This window comes from Glycine soja, chromosome 13, assembly GCF_004193775.1.
Source record: "Glycine soja cultivar W05 chromosome 13, ASM419377v2, whole genome shotgun sequence".
Taxonomy (NCBI): Eukaryota; Viridiplantae; Streptophyta; class Magnoliopsida; order Fabales; family Fabaceae; genus Glycine; species Glycine soja.
This window is the reverse complement of record NC_041014.1, coordinates 10,587,621-10,609,749: the sequence shown is the minus strand read 5'-3', so window position 1 is coordinate 10,609,749 and position 22,129 is coordinate 10,587,621. Positions and strand designations below refer to the sequence as shown.

The following is a 22,129-nucleotide window of genomic DNA, read 5'->3' as shown; positions in this document are numbered from 1 at the left end:
CTTCTTTTGTATTGGGCAGTGCACATTAACCTTTTCACTTTCTCTCTCTTATTGGGCAGCAAAGCTGTTGTGCTTTGTCTGCCTCTTCACAACAAAAACAACTTCTCTGCCATCGCTCACCCAACCCTATTCCATTTCCCTCACTCCTTCACTCAATCCCTTTCAGAATGCACAGTGCAACGCACGCCAAAGCAGAGCGTCTTCTTGGCACGCACTCCCATATTCACAACCTTGGCTTGGACTCCTCCTTGGAGCCGCACGCAGTCTCGAACGACATGGTCGGGGAAATCGCAATTTCACCAACCCCTTTGATTTGGGTGTCAAATCTGACGGTGACATCGCAGGTTATGGATCTGAGTTTTATGTATATTTTTCCACTTTCTTTTGTGCTTCCTCTTTTTTTGTTTGAGTATATCAAGTGAAATACCACTATTTTCTGATGAGTTTTTATTTGGTATTGGTCTTTGGTGGTGTAGATTTGATGCTTTCAGGAGAATAATTATCCCTTCTAACTGTTTTTCTCTCACTGGATCTAGTGTTGATGCCTCATGCGGGATATGGTGTTGCTCATTTGGATATTTTCGAGAATAATTATCCGTTCTTGCTATTTGCTTTTATTAGTTTATCATATTTCATTTGTTCCATAAAAGATAATATTAATAAATTAATTCATTTCTACAGCAAATGGGGGCCAACGTCACTGTGAATTGTGTTCATCCTGGGATCGTTAGAACCAGACTCACTAGAGAGCGTGAGGGCTTACTCACAGGTTGGAACCAACACCTAAACAAGCCAATCTTTTTTCTTTTTCTCTTTTTGGTCTAATAGTGATCATTGATTTTGGGGTTTTCCTTTTTATGTTCTAAAATAAAATTGTAGATTTGGTGTTCTTTTTGGCTTCCAAGCTCTTGAAGACCATTCCTCAGGTAATTAAATACAATATGAAATAAAATATTATAGTGTATGCATGCATCATGTTATTTTCGATTGTGTCTGTCCTACATAATCTAGATACAATATAAATAATTATCATATGAGCAGTTTAATTAATTCTTTAATAGATTTTTTTTTTTTACTTTGTATTTCATTGTCTTAATTTGTTCTCTGGTTTACTACATGTAAAAATATAGGCAGCTGCTACGACATGTTATGTGGCCACTCATCCAAGGCTTTTCAATGTCTCCGACAAGTACTTTGCTGACTGTAACGAAATTTCAACCTCAAAATTGGGATCTAACTCAACTGAAGCTGCAAGGTTATGGGCTGCAAGTCTAAAATATAATTGCTTTAGATGCTAGTCAAATTGCATTGACATATGATGATGCAATGATTATAGAGCTTGGGTTATGTTAACTCTTGGATCTTAGCTAGATTGGAATTAAATGAAAGTGGTAGGAAAACTCTAACTATACATATTCTTTAATTTATTGTTTTGTTTCTGGGGTGTAGCTGTAATTCTATATCCGGGGATAATACAAAATTATACCAGAAAGTTCCATCGGAGTTATTATAAGCGGACAATGGCCTTTGTAAATCAAAGAAAATAACTTTAATTTCATATCAGCTATACATGAAGTAGCATGAAGTCCTAAGTTACTATGGATATATATTTAGCTTTCGGCAGAGGTTGACACATATTCTATGGGAATGAGGTTTGAGATGCAAGATTCACATGATATGTTTTTTTGTATATACTATGGATATATATGTTTAGCTTTCCAGTGCTAGTCATTGCAGGTGCTAGAGGTTCCCTTGTCTCTTTGGAATCCTGTCAAGCTATGGCCTCAAAACTTCTCAATTATGTAAGTATGCTTTCACCATCTTGTCATGAATTGTATGCAAAACTTATAAATGCTGTTAGTGTGTATTAAAGGATGAAAATCGGAAGTGGAAATGGATAGGGAGAAAATGAAGGATGCTAGATGTGGCTATACTTGTATTTCATTCCTGAAGTTTCCTATTGTCCATTTTAATTGGTGCCAACTTTGCATCTGCTGGAATTGGCATTCTCAATGATACGGGGATTCAATGCATGCACACCATTTGGTTGTTTCATTGCTTGTTTCCATTCGAGAAAATAGAGGCTTCGTGAACTCATATACAATTAATAATATTGCTTTATGAGACTTATGGTTAAGTGCTTTATATATTTGAAGTTATTTTTCATTCACTTAGAATCTTACCAACTTATATAAATTATGATTCACCATTCAAAATTAGCTTGGTGATTCATGATTTGAAAATTGATTTGATAACATTGTTTTAGCAATATAATATCTATTTTGTCATCATTTATATTTGGAACTCTTTAACTAGGCAGGGGCAGTCCAGTATGATCAGGGGGAGCTTCACAAATTGTGACTAGTAATGAAACTTGCAATGTTGTTCATGAGAATAAAAATATTGCATCTGATCATTTTGAAGCAAATCCAACTGAGCTCAGAATCAGGGGCAGTCCAGTTTAATATCTTTTAAGGTATATTTTTCAGTGCCCAGAAAACCTATGGATTGAATTCCTAATTCCTGACCACAAGCTTAAACAGTGATTAATTATCTGTCAATCATATCACATCATATTGATAATGATGTTCTTGTGTTTGTTTATTGGAGTAGAATTTGTCATTATAAACTTTGACAACTACCAAGAATGCACATTTCAGTTTCGTCCTTTATTTTTAGTTAGTACTACTTTCAATTTTTATTTGTTTATGTTAGACTTTTGCTTTATTAGTGTTTAATTACCCTTGTGAATAGGAGAAAATAAAAAAACTGACAAGGTTATGTGTACATGCTTAATTTTCTAATGTCTAAGTGTCTGAGCTATGAAGCTATGTTGCATGTTTTTTCTATGGCATAATATGCAATTATCAAGGAGAAGGCTAGTAAAGGGTCACTGTTGAAAATAGTGAAACCAATAGAACAAACTACAAGGCCTTGAATGAACAACCACACTTGTGCACACCATGATTTTTAGCAGGCACAGACAGAAGTTGCAATATTGTGTGGGGTTACTGATTTTTAGCAAACACACACAGAATGAACTCCCTTTTAAAATCAACAAGTAGTTGGTTCTCACATGCCTCTCTACATGTGGCTAAATCAGGTACTGTTTGTGTGTGTGCTTTCAGTGTTCAGTATCATATTTTATCAGTTTTTCTATTGGTGTTCATCTGTTTCATGGTTTATTTTCACATTCTTTGTTGTATGCTATCTAGGAAAACAACACACTACTCCAATCTGATACTTTTGACCTTATAGGAAATAAATCATAAACACACATTTTAGCTACATGTTGCTCATCATCTGCTCATGATTTCTTTAGGTTCTGCAGATGAATTTATTGTCTCGAAAAATCATCAAACATAGGTGGCTTGTTGCATAATATGAGGAGCATTATTGTTCAAGTGTTTGTATGGCACTAAATGGTTTTTTTTTCTTTTACTTGCAGTGGATGGGTTGGAATAAATGAAGTCGTAGCTTAAAATTGTTTTTGCTTTAGTTATTAGCTTGCTTTGAATTCATCTTGATTGATAAAAGTTGCTTTTGTAATAAATTTCAAATTATAATGGAAATAAATTTTTTACATTTATTGAGATGCTAAAGTGGCTAATTGTGATTGATAACCAATATGCATGGTAGGAATGCAATATATTTTCTCCATTTTGAGTGAAATGAAGATACAGTGATCACCACCTGAGTATTATATATATATATATATATATATATATATATATATATATATATATATATATATATATATATATATATATATATTTTATCGGCACCACCTGAGTATTATATGATGACTGCTTTGCCTTCCATGCAGATTCTGAAGAGAGTGCATTTGTGTGGACATGCGTAAGTGATTCTAATGGATTTCCCCAAGTGGTAGCAGATGGTCATAGCTTTAATTGCTAACTGCACTTGGGGTATCTTTCTCTCTATCTCTTGCTCTACCTGAATTTCCATCTCTTAAGTTTCACCAACTATTCATACCTGAATATACATAGAAAATTATAACAACAAAACATTTATAATATTATAAATATCTCATCATAAATCACAATATAATCCAAAATGACTCAACGACATGCAACAAATCCCTGCTGCTTTTTTTTTTTTAACTTAGACTTCACTTGTATTATTTGTTTTCCATCTATTATTTTTCAGAACTTGCTCCCCAGTATAAAACATAAATTTATATGAAATTAATTTAAATAATAAAATTAAAATAGATTCGTATATAATAATTTTATAAATATTTAATTATGTAAATATAAAAGATAAGATAATTTTAAAATAAAATTTTATATACGTATAGTTTTAATTTAAATGAAACTGTATCGTTTTATTGGTTGTATATGCTTAATTGGATTTGCTAATTGTTATTGTTCTCTTACATAGTTACATATATCCTCCTTGAGAAAAAGAGAAAGAGACAAAAATGAGATTTGCTATGTGGGCTTATACTTGAGAGTTGGAGTGTAATAAAGGAGTTCTCCTTTGAAAGACCACCATGACCTTATATATAACTAAGAATTATTGTTGATGTTATGTGTTAAACTATTTATTTCTCAATTTGAATATATTTTATATTTGTTTCTATTGACTTTATTGTATTGATATAAATTTTGTGTCAAGAGTTAGTCATTCTTAATATAATTTTGTTTAATTGATCAGGAGTATAGGATAATGCAAATTAAGGAATTTTGGAGGATCAATTATTTAGGAGTGGAAACATGTCAACGCAAAGCAAAAACAGAAAACAGATTTCAGTAGGTCTATGTTTGACATTATTTATAATTATTTACTAAATCTACCTTGTGGCAGTTGTTATTCGTACCTCTCCTTTTTAATAATATACCTTCTTTTATTTTATTTAAAAAAAAACATTTAGTAATTTATGCCTCCCTTGGATCCCATTCAAAGTAAACATATTTGCACAATTGCCTCAAGAATATATTACTCAACCTAATGTTTCTAGCAACCAAAAAACTAAAAAAAATTGTCTCAGGGTTAATTATCAAATTTTAAAAGAATCATAGAAGTATGGAATGTGCAGATATGAAATTAAGGAGAAAAGTCTGTAACAACAAAGACTCTACTTATTAAAGATTAAAAATTCAAAACGCAAAAACTCTCACAACTAACATGAATCATGCTTTTATAAAATATAAAAAATATAGTACTCATGCTTTTATAAATATCATTAAGTTGATGAGAAATATTCTATTTTAGATTAACAAGCGTTATTTTAGTCATGCACTCTAACATCATTTGGTATATGCTTCTACATATCCTTGCCACTAGGATTGAGTGCAAGGTAAAGCTAGAAAATAAAAAAAAAAGTGGCATTATTAGATTCTCTAAAAAATATAGTATTCATGACCATCTATCTTAATGGGTTAGTTATGGTATTTATTCTACACTGGAGTGTAATACAAAGACTTTAATACTTTCTAAGACGGTTCTTATTTGAGACCGTCTTAGAAAGTGTACTTTCTATGACGGTTGTGAGCTAAGACCCGTCTGAATAGATTATATATATTTTTTATTGGAATAATCATGATAAAAAAAATGATAAAATTATTATAGATGAAACTTATGAATTTTTTACGAAACTCATAGAGTCTGATTAAGCTAAAACAACTTTATCTATATTCTATGTGTAAAAATCAAAATAAAGTTTCAGAAATTTATAAATAAGTTATTATTGTAATCCAACAATTCGAACCTAATAAGCTCTGAATAATTATCAATTTTAGTTTTATAATAATAAAAGTGCTAAATAAGTTGTTAATCTACATCGAATTTCAGATTTTGAATTTTAGTCATTTAGTTTTCATTTTAAACTCTTATTTATTTTTAATAATCATAATTAATCTATTCAAAATTAAATTTTTGTCTTTTATGTCATTTTCACTCTCTTAGTGACTAATTATTAGAAAAAATATAAAAAGGTCTAAAAATGAATAAATAATTCAAAGGAGACTGAGACTCAAAATCTAAAATTTAACAAAAGACTAAGAATGTATTTGACCTAATTAAAATAACCTATAGTTTCTTCAATTTCATTTAACTCTATCAGGGTCAACTAAACGCGTTTAAGTCCTCTCCTCAAAACAATAATGACAATGGTACGAAAGACATAGATAACAAAAGACAACCTTGTCAGATTCTTCGAAACTTATACCTGCATTATGTTTCACAACACCAACCTTAGTGACATCTAGACCACAAGTCCAAATTAAGGTGTGTTGGACTATTCAGTATAGTGTTTCTATTAACATTATGCTTTATATAATACAAGACAACCTTATCAAACCATTTGACTTAGACATATATAATACAAGACAACCTTGTCAAATTCTTCGAAACATAAAACCTGCATTAAGCTTCACGGTACAAACTTTAGTGACTTTTTCTAGGCTACAAGTCCAAATTAAGGTTTCTTGTGTAACACCCATCATTAAAATAATAATTCATATTAAAAGAATATAAAATTTTAAAATTATGGTAATCTAAAAATATTGTATATATAACAAATAAAATCAAATAATTAAGTTTTTATATAAATAAAAATATTATTTTTAAATATGAACATCTAAAAATAATCGACGTTAAAAGTATAATGTAATCAGTCACATTAACATAACTAAAAAAATATTTAAAGATAACTCAGTCCTCAAAAGTCTCCTTAGTTCCAACAACTTCATGATGTAAAAATAATACTTTTATTGAAATGATAATCCTAATGAATAAAATAATCCTAGAGTATTTGTAGATAGTATTTTTATTAGCAGACATGATAATCCAAGAAATTAGTTATGATATATGCAATAAATTTAAAATAAAATTATATATGTATGTATATATATACATATACATACATATATATATGTATATAAATATATGTATCTATATAATCCAATAAAAATCAGATTAAAACAATCACAATTTATGGCATTCACAATAAATAAAATATTTAAATAAACAATAACACATCGACACTTTCAAATAAATATGACAGAGACACAACTTAGTAATTTCTGGAATCGTTAGACTCAATTCTTTAGTTCCTAGAACTAGTGTGAATCTCAAAGGGCCCGTGAATTCATATTTCATGCAATATGCAATGGTGTCTTGCTATCTTTCTCATGATAGATGAAGGTATCCATACTCTTTCTCCTGTATCCCAGATGGAAGTATTTATAATAATTGCATGTCATCTTAGATAGAGGTATCTATCATATAATTCAAAATTATCAATTTAACATATAAACAATGCAACATTTCAATTATACTTAAATAAATACACAAATATACATATACCAATATAATCATTCACATACAAAGCTATAAAAACATGCTCACAAGTAGGGGTGGGTAAACGGGCCCAGGTCCATGGACTGACCTACGGGGCCTGCCATCCGCGCGGGTTACGGACCAATTTTTTTTAACGGTCCATGGTTATGTCATATTTTTGGGCCCGCCCTGCTTAACCCGCGGACTATGCGGGTTTGGCCCGCGACGTCCGCGGGTTGCCCGCAGCCCGCTTTAGGTTTGATTTTCTCTTTTTCACTTTAAACCTTTCTTTTAAAATAACAAATAAAGAAATATATTAAATAAGATAGAGATATAAAGATAAAAATAAAAGATTTAAATTAAAAGATGATAAAGATAAAAAGGATAAGATAAGAAAAATAAAAGATAACAGAAATAAAAGATTAAGATAAAAAAGATAAGTGATAACCTATCAAAAATCTTCCTTTTTGATATTTTCTCGAACTTTTTCTCTTTTAATCTATCATTTTCATATCTGAAATTCATAAATAATAAAAATATCAATTCTTATCATTTAAGCCAAAAATAATTGTTAAATAAATAGTTTTAAAGATATTTCAATACATTTTTATTATGAAAAATAGTTCATATCATGTTTAGCAGTTATCATTGTAGCAGACTAAGAATATTTTTTCTCCTCACGTGTGCTTAACAAATATCAAACTAGGTTTCTTGTTGACAACGTACAAGCCTTGATATATACTAAAAATTGGTTACTAGGATTTGATATGCAAGGTAAATAATATGTAATAATTATTGTCTTTTAATCACTTAACTTGACTTTATTCTAATATTTATTATTATTTCGAGTTTTAGGAAAAGAAGATGAAGATATGGAGATGGAGAAGGCTCAAGCTACTTCAAATATGAAATCATTTGTTGTTGGAGATGTTTAAATTTCATATTTTAGATTTATTGCTTGGATTTTCCTTTGTTAAGACATTACTTATTTTATTGATGTAATTGACTAATTATTGAGATTTTATTTACATTTGTATTTAACTTAATTTGATTGTATTATATTTTTATTAAAATTGAAATTCTTTTAAAACTAGGCCCGCGGACCGGCCCATTTGACCCGCGGGGTCCGCGGGGTAGGGGTGGATCAATTTATTTGGTTCGTGTAAGAAGCAGAGTGGACTGGCCCGATTCGCTACCAATACAGACTTATGCGAACGGACCTTATGCGGGACGGGCCGGCCCGCTTACCCACCCTTACTCACAAGCTAATTCACATATTTGTACATACAATTAATATATGTATTTCTCCTCTCAATTATGTAGATTACCTTTCAAATATCAACTTCCTAAAGGTGCACAATTAAAGGAATGTTAATAACTTAATATTCAAATGTAAGTCACATGAAAGAAATGTCCCAAGCTAACTACAATTTGACTTAACGTTCATGTGTATAACTACTTGTACTCTAATTTTTTCCTCTAAATATTATCATGTACTTTAACTTATAATTATACTATAACATTAAACCAAATGCAACCGGATTTATATTCTTATATGAGTCAGCACATGATTTTAAGGAGAAAGTTACAATACACATAAGTTTTCAATTGAGGTCCCTTTAACAATTTAAAATAATTATACTATAGAAGTTTAGAAGAATGTTATTTTACTCTCCGTAATTTAAATTTTTCGTTATCTTTCTTATTTTCTATCAATTGTCTTAACAAATTTTTCCCACTTTATTCCTTCTTTTCCATCCTTGAGTAACTCAATGATATTAAGAGAGTGTTTATGCGTGTGATCCAAAGGAAATGAATTGTATAGTGTTGCACAATAATTTAAAATTTGTTTAACCAATATTTATTTATCTCTTATTTTTATTATCTTTATTGTTTCATTATCGTTATTATTTAAAATGCAACCAATTAAGAACTGGATGTAGTCTCCATGATTGAAAAAAAATCTATGTGTCTTATATATTTTTGTTTTTCTTATGCTTTAAATTGATAGAGTTTTAATTTATTTATTTTTAAATTGTGTTTTTACAAAATTTGTATCTATTGTTTAAATTTATTTGTAAAAATATGTATTAATTTTTACTAAAACTATCATCAAACAATAATATTATTTTTAAAAAATAATTAAAAATCCCAATTCAACGCTCTTTTTTAAATTTAAGAATTTCTTAAATTGTAACCATGTAATGATTGACAATGAAAAGTATGAGGAAACTGATCCTTGCATCATTTGGCAGTCCAAAGGATACATATACACTATTGCTGGTGACTTAATAGCAGAGGACTTTGAAGTTGGTTGTCATGTAAGGCTGGTGATTTAAAAATTTATCCTTCTTAATGTTACTAGATTCAATTAGGCTTTACTACTAAGTTATGCGAAAGTAAAGAATAGAAACAATAACTTAGACAAAAGTAAAGCGGAAATAAAAGTACACAGCGGAAATTAAAGAGTGTAGGGAAGAAGAAGACAAACACAAGATTTATACTGGTTCGGCCACAACCCGTGCCTACATCCAGTCCCCAAGTAACCACCGGTTCTTGAGATTTCCAATAACCTTGTAAAATCCTTTACAAGCAAAGATCCACAAGGGATGTACCCTCCCTTGTTCTCTTTGAACAACCAAGTGGATGTACGCTCCACTTGAACTGATCCACAAAAGATGTATCCTCTCTTGTTCTTAGTATAACAACCCAAGTAGATATATGCTCTACTTGTACCACAAAGGATGTACGCTCCAATGTGTTAAGATAAAGAATTCTTAGGCGGTTAGTCCCTTGAATCTTTGTAAGGGGAAACAAAAGATATCTTAGGCGGTTAGTCCTTTGAAATCTTTTGTTTAAAGGGAAAAGGAAAAAGATATCTCAGGCGGTTATTCCTTTGAAATCTTTTGTAAGAAACAGAAAATATCTCAGGCGGATAGTCCTTTGAAATCTTTTGTCAAGAGGGAGAAGGGAAGAAACAAAAGAATTCTCAGGAGGTTAGTCCTTTGAATCTTTTGACAAGAGAGAAGGAATGAAAAAAAGGAATAGCACAAGTTTTTGGTCAATGAACTTTTCTTGAAAGAGAAAGTGTTGAACAAAAAGTTTTAGAAAGATGAAGAGAAATGAATGAAAGAAATCTTGTTATGCATGAAAGGAATCAGTATCTGAAATTCGTGCCATGGTCACATATTTATAATCATTTGATGACTCAAGTTAAAGATTGTGACTCTAAGCAATTTCTTTGAAACTAGTCTCTTTAAGAGTTGTGACTTTTGAAAAAAACTAGTCACTTTAAAAGTTATGACTCTTTTTGAAAACTAGTCAATTAAAGGTTGTGACTTTTTTAAAATAAATCTTCAGAAACAAGTCACCTTAAGAATTGTGACTTTTAGTAATTTATTTTTTCAAAACAAGTCACTGGTAATCGATTACCATCATAGTGTAATCGATTACACATCAACAGATGTGACTCTTTATGTTTAAATTTGAAAACCAACATTTAGAAACACTGGTAATCAATTACAAGTATTGTGTAATCGATTACACAAGTTTGAAATAATTTGAAAAAGTTTTATCACAAGTTGTGACTCTTGAAATTTGAAATCTAACGTTTTAAAACATTGGTAATCGATTACATGATTATGGTAATCGATTACAGCTTTGTAAATCAGTTTTGAAAACAATGTTGGCTACTGGTAATCGATTACTACCTTCTGGTAATCAATTACCAGAGAGTAAAACTCTTTGGTAAAATATTTTTCTTTTTGAAAAATTCTTGTGCTATTCAATGTTTTGAAAAACTCTTTTAATACTTATCTTGATTGAGTCTTCTCTTGATTCTTGAATCTTGAGTCTTGATTATTCTTGAATCTTGATTCTTGAAACTTGTTTGACTCTTGATTCTTTGGCATCATCAAAATAATCTTGGAAGGCATTGCTTCCACACTACGTAGGTTTGAATTCCTCATCGCACCTAAGAATACATAGGAGCAAGGACAACACCCTTGTCGACCCTAAAAAAATAAAAATATAAAAGGGAAAATACGTAATTTTGAAGTCATGTTTTGCACACTCGATTAAAGACTGTCGTCCCTTGTGTAGGGCGCGTGGGGTGCTAATACATTCCCCGTGCGTAAACAACTCTCAAACCCTTATTCTCAAATTTCTCATACCTCTTTTTGGTTTTTCTAACGTTTTCCTTGAATAAACGTTAGTGGTGACTCCATGCATTTTCTTCTTTTTGAAGACGCGATTTTATCTCACCTCGCCCTCCTGTCGAAAGGTAGGTTGCGACAATTGGTGACTCCACTAGGGACATTTTAGAGAGTTAGGCCATTCAATCAGCGTGCAATGTTTTTATCGTGACTTCTTCTTTATTTATGTTCCCTTTTCCCTTTTATCTTTTTTTTTGTCCATATTTGTATATAACCTTTTCTATGATGTTGTGTTTGGTGTGTGTCTATATATATTAAATTCATAGTTATAAATATTTTTCTATGCACAAATGGCACCTACACCTCGCATACACATTGAGATATTAGGCCCTATACTCAGGTCTATGTGAGCCATAAAGAGTGGAGGTCGATCTGTGGTCATGCTGGGTCTCCGACTCGGTTGATAATAGTGAAGCCTCATCTAGAGTTTTCCTCTTTTGGTGATGCATTGTCGCTGATAGTCCTTATCGCCACAATGTATTATCTAAGAGGATGATATCTCTAGAGACCAGTAAGGTTACACGAAAGTACCCTTGGGAGTTATCACTAGAAGTGGACTTTTGGATATTTTCCATTCGATTCCTGAATTAGGGGGCACATAGCAAACTCACTCTGGAATGTTCCTTAATTACATCATGCATCTCTTCATGGCATTGTAATGGACATATCATTCATGCATTTGTCATTTATCATATTCATGCATTGCATTTGCATGAATCATTGCATTATCATACATCTTTATTTAGCATACTTTTGTTTTGCCAACTGCATACATTTTATTTTCACAATTCGCATGTGATATTCACTCATGCATGATCCTTGCACTTTCCTTTGCAAAAAACAAAACAAAACAAAACAAAAAGAACAAAAGAAAGTCACAATAAAGCATGAAAGTTTACACCACATTCTTAGTTACATGTGTTGGGTACCATGATGATGGCTATAAACCAACCATATTGGGATTATACACTCATTTCTCTTTAAAAAAAATGATTGAAAATCATGTGGACATGGTACCTAATGCATGGTTAACTAGGAAATGATGGTTCTTCAGGCATCTCATGTCAATTTCATGATTACATTTGCCATGCATAGAATAAGTATGCCCTAATCATTCATCTCTATGATATGTTGTCAAAGTATTGACAATCAAAATTTCTATTCCTTGGATTATGGGGTTGAGCCAAGCACATGTTTTTAAGGAAAGGTTCATCAAGTCAAGGTCAAGTATGGAAGTAACCAGCTTGCAAAAGTTGGGGCAGAAAATGGATTGAGTTACATAGCTTCTTTGTCTACTGCCAACACATGATTGAGCTAAATAATTTACAAAATTAAGAACTTTTGACATCCATGTTTTATTTCCAGTTTCACTTTGACAATATGTGATGAACCATGTTGTTTTAATGAAAATCTAAATTGATTCGGCCCTATGTCCTGTGTAAAATTTGCAATACTTCAACAATGCATCATTCACATACATCCATGCTTTTTTTTTCTTTTCACATTGGTGGCATTGCTCATTACATTCTTTCCTTGAAATCAGAACTGTAATCATTGTAATTTAAAGGAAAGAACGTGCTTTATGGCACCCTTACTGAACGCGTGCCAGAGCTAGAGTAATGAGTAAAATAGAGGAGGTGCAAGAGCAGATGAAGGCCGACATGGAGGCCATGAAAGAGAAAATGGTCACAATGATGGAAACCATGGTGAGTATGAAAAGAATGATGGAGGTCAACACGACTATAGTCATTGCCGCAAGTACCGCCAGTGAGGTGGACCCAACTCACCCATCTGGCCTTAATCAAGTAAATGCTCCAGTCTTGGATATGGTAGGGCAAGGAGGCAAAGCGTTAAGAAGTACGGGCGGCAAGTTCAGAACAAGTATTCCTTCCCACCATATGGCTTACCTCCCCACTATACAACACATAATGGTGCACACACTCCTGATGAGAATGTCAATAACTCCACTCTCATACTCATTGAGAGCCAACAACCCCAATCTGGTTTGGTACAAGTCCCTCAACCCATGAGGAGACACATGAAGTACCCCGAGACCACACTCTAGCCGACTCTGAGCCTCACCTTGGATATGCCACTGAGGGGCATGCATTTGGTGGCATACCCCTACCAAACACTTTGGGGGGACCTTAGTATTGCCCACAACCACAACCCTTGCATTTTGTATTGGAAAGATTGCCTCCTGCCATGGTGGAAAAGGAGAAATTTGATCATATAAAGGAAAGGCTGAGGTCTATTGAAAGAGGCGGAGATTATGCCTTTGCTAACATGGCAGAACTGTGCCTAGTGCCTAATGTTGTTATCCCTCCGAAGTTCAAGGTGCCAGATTTCGATAAGTACAAGGGGACTACTTGCCCCAAGAATCACCTGAAGATGTACAACAGGAAAATGGGGGCATACTAGAAAAATGAAAAATTGTTTAGCATTTCTTCCAAGAAAGTCTTACTGGGACAGTCGTCACCTGATATATTAATCTGGAACCTTCCCGAGTCCATTCTTGGAAGGACCTAATGGTTGCCTTCATTAGGCAGTATCAGTCCAATTCTGATATGGCTCCGGATAGAATGCAACTACAGAACATGTGTAAGAGGGAGCATGAATCTTTCAAAGAATACGCCCAAAGGTGGAGGGATCTAGCAGCTCAAGTAGCATCCCCAATGATGGAAAGAGAGATGATAAAAATGATAGTAGACACGTTATCGGTGTTCTACTATGAGAAGATGGTGGGTTACACGCCTTCAAGATTTGCCAATTTAGTTTTTGTCGATGAAAGGATCGAAGTGAGTCAGAAAAGAGGCAAATTTGATTATCCTGCCTTGATGAATAGGAAGCTTGGGGCAAATGGAGAGAATAAGAAGGAGGGAGGAACCCATGCTCTGACTGTTGTTCCCACATGGCCAAATTTCCCACCAGCTCAATAATGTCAATACTCAGCCAATATCAGCCTTTCTCATTACCCATTGTCCTATCAGCCAAGAACACCCAATCATCCACAAAGGCCACCCCTAAATCAACCATAGAACCCGTTTGCTGCACATCCGATACCAGACACTACCCTTAACAAGAATGAAAACACCAACCAGGGAAAGAATTTTACAGTAAGGAAGCCTGTAGAATTCACCCCAATTCTGGTGTCGTATGCTAACTTACTCCCATATCTACTCAATAATGCAATGGTAGCCATAATCCCAGCCAAGGTTCCTCAACCTCCATTTTTCCGAGGATACAACTCGAATGCAACATGTGCTTATCATGGAGGAGTCCTGGGGTATTCCATTGAGCATTGTATGACCTTGAAACATAAGGTGCAAAGTCTAATTGATGCAGGCTGGCTAAAATTTAAGGAGGATAATTGCTTGTGAATTTTGACATTAGCAAGCGACACTATGCATGGGGCAATTTGAAGGTTGTTGTTAGATGTCTTTAATGACTCATTAGGATTTTCAATTTTATGTCATTACTGTAAACAACAGTCACAATGCTAATAATATGGATAACTTTGATGTCCTTGTCTCTCATTCTCTCACAATTATAGTTTTGCTTATTTAACTTTCACTGGAATGTGAATATAAGTCGTTGGTTTGTTTGCACGAGTGACCTGCGCTCCTGAGTTGATCTTGAAGTCTATTCAATTGGAAATTGATCATTCTCCACATTCGATGAAGGTGCCGTAAACGACGAGTAAAGTAAAAATTAAAAAAAAAACATTTGATTGACTGTGTTTCAAATAAAAAATAAGAAGTACAAACATTCATGTGACCTCCTTTTATCATTCTTAAAAGTTGTCTTTTTAAAAGAAAAGTGAGTTGTCAAGAGCAAGAGTCATTTGACTTAATCTGTCAATTGAAAATCTTTTAAATATTTCTCGTCCTTAAAAATTCATTTTTGAGAATCTGCACAGTTTCTTTTATTTTTCCTTGCTACAAGGTCATGACAAAAGACAACAATAGATACCTCAAAGTCCTACACTGGGGCAATGAGAGGCACCGTGCATGAGCCTCAAGCAAACCTAGGGGTAGATCATAAGTTCTTACTCGATAGGTCGAAAACCCAAAAGGGCGGCCTAGGCAGAAATTAGGGTAATAAAAAATAAAAAAGGAAAAAAACAATTAGGGGTGTGTTATTAAGGTTTTGTCCCAAAATCCAAACTAAAAGTATCTAGTCAAGATTTGAAATGACACATGGTCGTGTTTCAACATTCCAAACACTAATTTATCCCTTGCTACCCCCTCTGAGCCAAAGCATATTTGTTTTCTAAAAACAACACAAAAAAATAACAAAAACAAAATAGGAACCCTGAGTAGGAACCACCGCTAAACCAGCAGGAAGAGCAATGCAAACAACACATGCATGAAGTTGGGCAACAATGAAAAGAAAAAGAAAATAAAATCCGCCAAAGACGAGTGAAGAAAAAGAGAGACAAAAGATCTCCCAATTTTACAAGGAAGGCACAAAAGTGCAATAGGATTAATGTATAAGACAAAAGGAGTAGAGCCCGACCCAAGAGTTGAAAGGAACAAAAGTACAAGAAGACTCTCAAGATTCTTACTCAATATAACCCTTAAACACTCTTTAAGCCTCTCTAACCCTTTCTTTCATAGCCCTCTTATCGCTGACCACGTTACAAGCCTAATAAAGCCCATGTGGATCAAGGAATGACTAATTTTGCTTTTAAGTTGGAATTCTAGAATGAAACCCGCACATGCTTTTGATTGTTGGAATATATATATATATATATATATATATATATATATATATATATATATAAAGAGTCCTCGAGGTTTCGCACTTGCACATTTGAGAAGTAAACTCATTCGACCAAGAGCTCGTGGAAAATACCCAAACACAATTGTGATAGTATGGTACATTTGATGTTAGTCGCTGATTCAGACTCCTTAGGATTCCTTTTGAATCCAAGGGTGGCCTTTGTTTTATAAATTCTTTCGGGATCAACCCATGTCATCAAGTTTCAGCGGGATCGGCAGAGCCTTGGCATCAGTCTATGATCTTAAATTGGGAAAGTTTCACTTGGTCACATACCAAAGTGTGACAATCCATTGCCATCCTTCAATGAGGCACACGATCAATCCCAAAGCCTTATATTTTCTTGCTGTGCAGAATAATCGAAGTTTTTAAACAAAAAAAAAAGGGACAAACCCTATGATCAATTTTTTAGTTGATTGATTAAATGTCAAATGGCTCTATTGCCGTCATCCAAAATTGTCAAGTGACTAAATCAAACAAAACATACACTCTAAGGGACTCCTCAAAGAGATTTGCAAAAAGACAGGATAAGGTCTCATGAGTTATCATGTCTTTCAGAAAGAGACGGTCAATCTATATTTTCCACAAAAAGAAAAAAAAAGCAAAAAAACCAAATAAAAAAAAAGGAAAGAATGTCATGAGCATTACATAATTTTGTTTATTCAAAAACTTCTGCATCCCAAAAATCATGTTCATATTAGGCTATAAGTGTGTAGATTTCTCCTTATATACCAATTTCCCAAATCTAATGTCATATCTTTTATGTTTAGGATGAGAGGCCCTCTCAAAGAGTTAACCTCTTGCTTCCTCATAAGGATGAGCCCTTTAGCACTAGTGCCTATTGGTTTGTTTCATAGGACTTAACATCCTTTGCTTTATGATTTCATAGGACTCAAAGTCCTTGCCTTTATCTTTCATGGGACTCAAAGTCCTCACTTTTATCTTTCATAGGACTCAAGGTCCTCAATTTTATCTTTCATAGGACTCAAACTCCTCAGTCTTTTTGCTTTCATTGGACTCAAAGTCCTCAATCGTTTACATTATAAAGACTTCAATTTCTTGAGTCATTTATGATTTCACAAGACTACAAGACATCAATGTCTTCAACCATTTATATTTTCAAAAGAATGGAATGTCTTCATTTACATTTCAAAGACTTCAATGTCTTCATTTAGATTTCAAAGACTTCAATCTCTTCAGTCATTTATGCTTTCAAAAGACTACAATGTCTTCATTTACATTTCAAAAACTTCAATGACTTTCGTCATTTAGGCTTTGAAAAGACTATAATGTCCTCATTTACATTTCAAAGACTTCAATGTCTTCAGTCATTTACGCTTTCAAAAGACTACAATGTCTTCATTTACATTTTAAAAGACTTCAACGTCTTCAGTTTTTTATACTTTTAAAAGACTAAAATGTCTTCATTTACATTTCAAAGACTTCCATGTCTATAGTTTTTTATACTTTTAAAACACTACAATGTCTTCATTCACATTTCAAAGATTTCAATGTCTTCAATCATTTACGCTTTCAAAAGACTACAATGTCTTCATTTATATTTCAAACACTTCAATGTCTTCTGTTATTTACGCTTTCAAAAGACTACAATGTCTTCATTTTAATTTCAAAGACTTCAATCTCTCCAGTCATTTACGCATTCAAAAGACTACAATGTCTTCATTTACATTTCAAAAGACTTCGATGTCTTCAGCCATTTACGCTTTCAAAAGACTATAATGTCTTCATTTACATATCAAAGACTTCAATGAATTTCTTCATTTAGGCTTTCAAAAGACTACAATGTTTTCATTAACATTTCAAAGACTTCAATGTCTTCAGTCATTTACGCTTTCAAAAGACTACAATGTCTTCATTTACATTTTAAAAGACTTCAATATCTTCAGTCATTTACGCTTTCAAAAGACTACAATATCTTCATTTACATTTCAAAGACTTGAATGTCTTCAGTCATTTACGCTTTCTAAAGACTACAATGTTTTTATTTACATTTCGAATGACTTCAATGTGTTCAGTCATTTACGCTTTCAAAAGACTACAATGTCTTCATTTACATTTCAGAAGACTTCAATGTCTTCAGTTTTTTATACTTTTAAAAGACTATAATGTTTTCATTTACATTTCATAGACTTCAATGTCTTCAGTCATTTACGCTTTCAAAAGACTACAATGTCTTCATTTATATTTCAAAAGACTTCAATGTCCTCAGTCATTTATGCTTTCAAAAGACCACAATGTCTTCATTTACATTTCAAAGACTTCCATGTCTTCATTCATTTACGCTATCAAAAGACTACACTGTCTTCATTTACATTTCAAAAGACTTCAATGTCTTTAGTCATTTACGCTTTCAAAGGATTACAATGTCTTCATTTACATTTCAAAATACTTCAATGTCTTTAGTCATTTACGCTTTCAAAAGACTACAATGTCTTTATTTAAATTTCAAAAGACTTCAATGTCTTCAGTCATTTATGCTTTCAAAAGGCTACAATATTTTCATTTACGTTTCCAAGACTTCAATGTCTTCAGTCATTTATGCTTTCAAAAGACTATAGTGTCTTCATTTACATTTCAAAGACTTCAATGTCTTCAGTCATTTACGCTTTCAAAGGATTACAATGTCTTCATTTACATTTCAAAAGACTTCAATGTCTTCAGTCATTTACGCTTTCAGAAGACTACAATGTCTTCATTTACATTTCCAAGATTTCAATCTCTTCAGTCATTTATGCTTTCAAAAGACTTCAATGTCTTCATTTACATTTCAAAGACTTCAATATCTTCAGCCATTCACGCTTTTAAAAGACTACAATATCTTCATTTATATTTTAAAAGACTTTAATATCTTCAGTCGTTTATGCCTTCCAAAGACTACAATGTCTTCATTTACATTTCAAAGACTTCAATGACTTTCGTCATTTAGGCTTTCAAAAGACTACAATGTCTTCATTAACATTTCAAAGACTTCAATGTCTTCAGTCATTTACGCTTTCAAAATACTACAATGTCTTCATTTACATTTTAAAAGACTTTAATGTCTTGAGTCATTTATGCTTTCAAAAGGCTACAATGTCTTCTTTTACATTTCAAAAGACTTCAAAGTTTTAAGTCATTTAAGCTTTCAAAAGACTAGAATGTCGTCATTTACATTTCAAAAGACTTCAATATCTTCAATCATTTATGCTTTCAAATGACTACAATGTCTTCAATTACATTTCAAAGACTTGAATGTCTTCAATCATTTACGCTTTCAAAAGACTACAATGTCTTCATTTACATTTCAAAGACTTCAACATCTTTTGTCTTTCATAGGATTCAATGTCCTTGTTTGTGCTTCATAGGACTCGGCATCCTCTGTTTCTATTCTTTGAAAAAAAATAAGAAAAAGAGAAGAAAGAAGAACTTAAGATGTCTTCCGCTTTAAAGAACTTCAATGTCCTCATGTTTTCTCGGTTTCACTTCCTTGGTTTTCACCAGTTGGCCGGTCAAATAGCAAGATCGCTCGAACAAAATTAGTGTCCTTATCTTTACTTCCATTTTATTTCCAATAAAAGATAAGTAAAAAGGGGCAACTGTCATACCCTAATTTCGTTCGGGGACTATCATTTGTTGATCTTTTGATCCTTGCTAGTCGACTTATGATGTTGAATGTCAGTTATAGTGTGAAATAGATGATCATTTAATGTTTTGATCAAGAATGCAAAAGATATCGAAAGAGGGGGCAAATGGGTCATTTTAGGGGGGGTTTTGGACCCTAGCTCGCCCAGGCTAGCCTCTAGCTCGCTTGGGCCCTAAATATTAAACAAGTAACCTCAATAACTTAATAGGGGGGTGAATTAAGTTTAAAAAATTTCCCCCAACAAATTTTAATTCTCTCTTTAGAAGGATTATGAAGACTTAATGTGCAAAAAAGAAGTAATGAACAATTTACTTGATGCTTCTTTAAATATGCAAAGTAAAATTAAATTGCAATAAATCAAAAGATTTTAGGGAAGAGAGAATTGCAAACTCAATTTTATACTGGTTCGGCCACGCCCTGTGCTTACGTCCAGTCCTTAAGTAATCCACTTGAGATTTCCACTAACTTGTAAATCCCTTTACAATTTCTGAACCACCCAGGGATACCTTTCCCTTGTGTTCAGAGAACTTTATAAATCAAGAGACCCACTGCCTCTTGATTAAAAATTGATTGCTTTGAAGTACAGAAGATTGTTTTTCTCTCTTGTAGAGAAGAATGATACAACTTGAAGAACTTATAAAAATCCTTAATGATTTTGCAAGTGTTTGGCCAAAGGTTTTCTTGTGAGAGGATAAGATAATGAATGTTCTGAAAAACTCTAAAAAATTTCGAGTACAAGTCACATATTTATAGGCCTTTGGTGACCTTTCAAAAAACTTGTGAAGAGTTGTGACTTTTTAGAGTTATTTTCAAAATTTCCTCACTGGTAATCGATTATAGATATATGGTAATCGATTACACAATTAATTTTTGAGGGGTCATGTCTTTTCAATTTTGAATTTCAAAACTTTTCGTTACTAATAATCGATTATACAACAGTGGTAATCGATTACAGCTTAAAAATTCAAATTTCAAATTTTTCTGAAAGCTGTTTAAAAACATTTTTACTTCTGGTAATCGATTACAGCCTCTGGTAATTGATTACCAGAGAGAAAAATATATTTTTCAAAATGAAATACTTACTTAAAAACTTTGTAAGATATTTGAAAGCTTAACTTTTAAGGCCAAACCTTTACAACCTCTTTAAGAGATTCTTTTAACATATAAAGGACTATTTGTAAATCGTTTCTCTTGATTTTTTTATCTTCACTTGAATCAACATTGAATAGCTTTAATCTTTTGGCAACATCAAAATCTTCAAACAACATATGCACTTACAATCTCCCCCTTTTTTATGATCACAACAATCTGAAAACAAGATAAATGATATACGATTTGCAATGCGAGCACTCATCCTTACTCCCCCTTAAATTTGTAGTTTATTGCCTAGTTTTTAGATAAGATCTACCCTTAATTTCTCTCCCCCTTTGGCAACATCAAAAAGCCAAAAAAACCGGAGAAAATATCAAATGGACAAAATATCTAGAGCAATCAGCATAACTCATCTAAAAACTTAATCAAAGCAAGATCAACCAAAGGCTAAATAACCAAGATAAAACCAACTCATAGCCTCTTCTTTTTATCAAATATCGCTTGAGATCATTTCAAGGTCCAACACCTTAATGATTCCTCTTTTCAAAAACCAAAAGATAGTTTCAAGGTCCAATGCCTTAACGACTCTCTCCGCTTTTCAAAATTTAAAACATCGTTTCAAGGTCCAATGCCTTAAACGACTGTTGTTCGCAACTAAAATCAATTTTTCAAAAAACATAAAATCAATTTAACACACAAACTTTCAAACTTAAAGAACTACGTAGGTCTGAATTCCTCATCGCACCTGAGGATACGTAGGAGCAAGGGCAACACCCTTGTCGACCCTAAAAAAATAAAAATACAAAAGGGAAAAATACATAATTTTGGAGTCATGTTTTGCACACACGATTAAAGTTTGTCGTCCCTTGTGACAGGCACCTGGGGTTGTAATACATTCATCGTGCGTAAACAAATCTCAAACCCTTATTCTCAAATTTCGCAGACCCCGTTTTGGTTTTTCTAACATTTCCCTCGAATAAACGTTGGTGGCGGCTCCACGTGTTTTCTTCTTTTTGAAGACACGCTTTTATCTCGCCTCACCCTCCCATCGAAGGGTAGGTTGCGACAATTGGTGATAGTATAGAGTAGCACA

General features: G+C 32.8%; 1 long non-coding RNA gene across 8 annotated transcripts; it reads left to right on the top strand.

Annotated features, from left to right (window-relative positions):
• LOC114381992 lies at positions 1–8,210 on the top strand. Of its 8 annotated transcripts, none has more exons than XR_003660135.1 (9): positions 1–344; positions 477–769; positions 880–926; positions 1,131–1,255; positions 1,738–1,802; positions 2,321–2,476; positions 3,827–3,929; positions 4,681–4,779; positions 8,161–8,210. It is a non-coding gene; the product is annotated as an uncharacterized LOC114381992 (long non-coding RNA). The 8 variants fall into 8 exon arrangements; XR_003660134.1 differs by having other exon boundaries at positions 2,317–2,476; XR_003660132.1 differs by having other exon boundaries at positions 2–344; positions 477–560; positions 682–769; positions 1,131–1,802; positions 2,317–2,476.
• The last annotated feature ends 13,919 nt before the right edge of the window (positions 8,211–22,129 follow it).